Here is a 6,071-nt window from a genome sequence, read left to right on the forward strand (position 1 = left end):
TTATATGGTATGTGAATGTATCTCAATAAAGTTGCATTTTAAAAAATGTTCAGTCAGAATATTATGTTCAAAGGCCACTGAAATGATGATTATTCTATGTGGTTGTGTTCAGTCACCCAGAACTCATTGTTAAAACTAACTTGCACCATTTTCCTTCCTTCCTTCCTTCCGTCCCTTCTTCCTTCCTTCTTCTCCTCCTCTTCCCTCCTCCTCCTTCCCCTCCTTCTTTTTTTTGACTTTACTTTTTGAGCATGTAAACTGCTCCGTGAGTTAGTCATGGGCCATTCTCACTAGCTTCACCATCTACAGGCGTTCACTCCCTATGCTACTGACATAGTACTGGTTGCATCCTTTAGAGTCAGTTTTTTTAAAAAATCATTGCTTAACTACCTAGTGTTGTGTTTCAGAAATGGCAGTGAGCAGAAGGTGGCACAGCTCTGTCCCTGCTCAGCAATCCCAAATTGGGGTGCAGTGAGTAAACAGCTTGTAAGAATGGAGTCTGGAAAAAAAGAATGACGTTCGGTGGGCGGGGCAAGATGGCGGATTGGTGAGCTGTATGTTTTACTTACTCCTCCAGGAAAGTAGGTAGAAAGCCAGGAACTGCGTGGACTGGACACCACAGAGCAATCTAACTTTGGGCATACTTCATACAACACTCATGAAAATGTGGAACTGCTGAGATCAGCGATATCTGTAAGTTTTTCTGGCCAGGGGACCCGCACCCCTCCCTGCCAGGCTCAGTCCCGGGGGAGGAGGGGCTGTCAGCTCCAGGAAGGAGAAGGGAGAACTGCAGTGGCAGCCCTTATCGGAAACTCATTCTACTGATCCAAACTCCAACCATAGATAGACTGAGACCAGACACCAGAGAATCTGAGAGCAGCCAGCCCAGCAGAGAGGAGACAGATATAGAAAAAAACAGCACGAAAAACTCCAAAATAAAAGCGGAGGATTTTTGGAGTTCTGGTGAACATAGGAAGGGAAAGGGCAGAGCTCAGGCCCTGAGGCTCATATGCAAATCCTGAAGAAAAGCTGATCTCTCTGCCCTGTGGACCTTTCCTTAATGGCCCTAATTGCTTTGTCTCTTAGCATTTCAATAACCCATTAGATCTGTGAGGAGGGCCTTTTTTTTTTTTTTTTAATCCTTTTTTCTTTTTGTAAAACAATTACTCTAAGAAGCTCAATACAGAAAGCTTCAAAGACTTGCAATTTGGGCAGGTCAAGACAAGAGCAGAACTAAGAGAGCTCTGAGACAAAAGGCAATAATCCAGTGGCTGAGAAATTTCACTAAACACCACAACTTCCCAAGAAAAGGGGGGTGTCCGCTCACAGCCATCATCCTGGTGGACAGGAAACACTCCTGCCCATCGCCAGCCCCATAGCCCAGAGCTGCCCCAGACAACCCAGTGTGACGGAAGTGCTTCAAATAACAGGCACACTCCACAAAACTGGGCGTGCACATCAACCTTCCCTGCAACCTCAGCTGATTGTCCCAGAGTTAGGAAGGTGGAGCAGTGTGAATTAACAAAGCCCCATTCAGCCATCATTTCAGCAGACTGGGAGCCTCCCTACACAGACCAGCAGCCCAGAACCACCCTGGGGGGATGGCACTCACCTGTGACATAGCACAGTCATCCCTCAACAGAGGACCAGGGGGTGCACAGCCTGGAAGAGGGACCCACTTACAAGTCTCAGGAGCCATATGCCAATACCAAGGACTTGTGGGTCAGTGGCAGAGACAAACTGTGGCAGGACTGAACTGAAGGATTAGACTATTGCAGCAGCTTTAAAACTCCAGGATCACCAGGGAGATTTGATTGTTAGAGCCACCCCCCCTCCCTGACTGCCCAGAAACACGCCCCATATACAGGGCGGGCAACACCAACTACACACGCAAGATTGGTACACCAATTGGACCCCACAAGACTCACTCCCCCACTCACCACAAAGGCACAGCAGGGGAGAACTGGCTTGTGGAGAACAGGTGGCTCGTGGACGCCACCTGCTGGTTAGTTAGAGAAAGTGTACTCCACGAAGCTGTAGATCTGATAAATTAGAGATAAGGACTTCAATTGGTCTACACATCCTAACAGAACCCTATGAAGTTCAGCAAATGCCAAGAGGCCAAAAAACAACAGAAAATTATAAAGCATATGAAAAAACCAGACGATATGGATAACCCAAGCCCAAGCACCCAAATCAAAAGATCAGAAGAGACACAGCACCTGGAGCAGCTACTCAAAGAACTAAAGATGAACAATGAGACCATAGTACAGAATACAAAGGATATCAAGAAGACCTTAGAAAAGCATAAAGAAGACATTGCAAGACTAAATAAAAAAATAGATGATCTTATGGAAATTAAAGAAACCGTTGACCAAATTAAAAAGATTCTGGACACTCATAGTACAAGACTAGAGGAAGTTGAACAACAAATCAGTGACCTGAAAGATGACAGAATGGAAAATGAAAGCATAAAAGAAAGAATGGGGAAAAAAATTGAAAAAATCGAAACGGACCTCAGGGATATGATAGATAATATAAAACGTCCTAATATAAGACTCATTGGTGTTCCAGAAGGGGAAGAAAAGGGTAAAGGTCTAGGAAGAGTATTCAAAGAAATTGTTGGGGAAAACTTCCCAAATCTTCTAAACAACATAAATACACAAATCATAAATGCTCAGCGAACTCCAAATAGAATAAATCCAAATAAACCCACTCCGAGACATATTCTGATCACACTGTCAAACACGGAAGAGAAGGAGCAAGTTCTGAAAGCAGCAAGAGAAAAGCAATTCACCACATACAAAGGAAACAGCATAAGACTAAGTAGTGACTACTCAGCAGCCACTATGGAGGCAAGAAGGCAGTGGCATGATATATTTAAAATTCTGAGTGAGAAAAATTTCCAACCAAGAATACTTTATCCAGCAAAGCTCTCCTTCAAATTTGAGGGAGAGCTTAAATTTTTCACAGACAAACAAATGCTGAGAGAATTTGCTAACAAGAGACCTGCCCTACTGGAGATACTAAAGGAAGCCCTACAGATAGAGAAACAAAGAAAGGACAGAGAGACTTGGAGAAAGGTTCAGTACTAAAGAGATTCGGTATGGGTACAATAAAGGATATTAATAGAGAGAGGGGGAAAATATGACAAACATAAACCAAAGGATAAGATGGCTGATTCAAGAAATGCCTTCACGGTTATAACGTTGAATGTAAATGGATTAAACTCCCCAATTCAAAGATATAGATTCGCAGAATGGATCAAAAAAAAATGAACCATCAATATGTTGCATACAAGAGACTCATCTTAGACACAGGGACACAAAGAAACTGAAAGTGAAAGGATGGAAAAAAATATTTCATGCAAGCTACAGCCAAAAGAAAGCAGGTGTAGCAATATTAATCTCAGATAAAATAGACTTCAAATGCAGGGATGTTTTGAGAGACAAAGAAGGCCACTACATACTAATAAAAGGGGCAATTCAACAAGAAGAAATAACAATCATAAATGTCTATGCACCCAATCAAGGTGCCACAAAATACATGAGAGAAACACTGGCAAAACTAAAGGAAGCAATTGATGTTTCCACAATAATTGTGGGAGACTTCAACACATCACTCTCTCCTATAGATAGATCAACCAGACAGAGGACCAATAAGGAAACTGAAAACTTAAACAATCTGATAAATGAATTAGATTTAACAGACATATACAGAACATTACATCCCAAATCACCAGGATACACATACTTTTCTAGTGCTCACGGAACTTTCTCCAGAATAGATCATATGCTGGGACATAAAACAAGCCTCATTAAATTTAAAAAGATTGAAATTATTCAAAGCACATTCTCTGACCACAATGGAATACAATTAGAAGTCAATAACCATCAGAGACTTAGAAAATTCACAAATACCTGGAGGTTAAACAACACACTCCTAAACAATCAGTGGGTTAAAGAATAAATAGCAAGAGAAATTGCTAAATATATAGAGACGAATGAAAATGAGAACACAACATACCAAAACCTATGGGATGCAGCAAAAGCAGTGCTAAGGGGGAAATTTATAGCACTAAACGCATATATTAAAAAGGAAGAAAGAGCCAAAATCAAAGAACTAATGGATCAACTGAAGAAGCTAGAAAATGAACAGCAAACCAATCCTAAACCAAGTAGAAGAAAAGAAATAACAAAGATTAAAGCAGAAATAAATGACATAGAGAACAAAAAAACAATAGAGAGGATAAATATCACCAAAAGTTGGTTCTTTGAGAAGATCAACAAGATTGACAAGCCCCTAGCTAGACTGACAAAATCAAAAAGAGAGAAGACCCATATAAACAAAATAATGAATGAAAAATGTGACATAACTGCAGATCCTGAAGAAATTTAAAAAATTATAAGAGGATACTATGAACAACTGTATGGCAACAAACTGGATGATGTAGAGGAAATGGACAATTTCCTGGAAACATATGAACAACCTAGACTGACCAGAGAAGAAATAGAAGACCTCAACCAACCCATCACAAGCAAAGAGATCCAGTCAGTCATCAAAAATCTTCCCACAAATAAATGCCCAGGGCCAGATGGCTTCACAGGGGAATTCTACCAAACTTTCCAGAAAGAACTGACACCAGTCTTACTCAAACTCTTTCAAAATATTGAAGAAAATGGAACACTACCTAACTCATTTTATGAAGCTAACATCAATCTAATACCAAAACCAGGCAAAGATGCTACAAAAAGGGAAAACTACCGGCCAATCTCCCTAATGAATATAGATGCAAAAATCCTCATCAAAATACTTGCAAATCAAATCCAAAGACACATTAAAAAAATCATACACCATGACCAAGTGGGGTTCATTCCAGGCATGCAAGGATGGTTCAACATAAGAAAATCAATCAACGTATTACAACACATTAAAAATTCAAAAGGGAAAAATCAAATGATCATCTCAATAGATGCTGAAAAAGCATTTGACAAAATCCAACATCCGTTTTTGATAAAAACACTTCACAAGGTAGGAATTGAAGGAAACTTCCTCAATATGATAAAAAGCATATTTGAAAAACCCACAGCCAGCATAGTACTCAATGGTGAGAGACTGAAAGCCTTCCCTCTAAGAGCAGGAACAACACAACGATGCCCGCTGTCACCACTGTAATTCAACATTGTGCTGGAAGTGCTAGCCGGGGCAAACCGGCAAGACAAAGAAATAAAAGGCATCCAAATTGGAAAAGAAGAAGTAAAACTGTCATTGTTTGCAGATGATATGATCTTATATCTGGAAAACCCTGAGAAATCGATGATACAGCTACTAGAGCTAATAAACAAATTTAGCAAAGTAGCAGGATACAAGATTAATGCACATAAGTCAGTAATGTTTCTATATGCTAGAAATGAACAAACTGAAGAGACACTCAAGAAAAACATACCATTTTCAATAGCAACTAAAAAAATCAAGTACCTAGGAATAAACTTAACCAAAGATGTAAAAGACCTATACAAAGAAAACTACGTAACTCTACTAAAAGAAATAGAAGGGGACCTTAAGAGATGGAAAAATATTCCATGTTCATGGTTAGGAAGGCTAAATGTCATTAAGATGTCAATTCTACCCAAACTCATCTACAGATTCAATGCAATCCCAATCAAAATTCCAACAACCTACTTTGCAGACTTGGAAAAGCTAGTTATCAAATTTATTTGGAAAGGGAAGATGCCTCGAATTGCTAAAGACACTCTAAAAAAGAAAAACGAAGTGGGAGGACTTACACTCCCTGACTTTGAAGCTTATTATAAAGCCACAGTTGCCAAAACAGCATGGTACTGGGACAAAGATAGACATATAGATCAATGGAATTGAATTGAGAATTCAGAGATAGACCCTCAGATCTATGCCCGACTGATCTTTGATAAGGCCCCCAAAGTCACTGAACTGAGTCATAATGGTCTATTCAACAAATGGGGCTGGGAGAGTTGGATATCCATATCCAAAAGAATGAAAGAGGACCCCTACCTCACACCCTACACAAAAATTAACTCAAAATGGATGAAAGA

The sequence above is a fragment of the Choloepus didactylus genome, chromosome 1, assembly GCF_015220235.1.
Source record: "Choloepus didactylus isolate mChoDid1 chromosome 1, mChoDid1.pri, whole genome shotgun sequence".
Taxonomy (NCBI): Eukaryota; Metazoa; Chordata; class Mammalia; order Pilosa; family Megalonychidae; genus Choloepus; species Choloepus didactylus.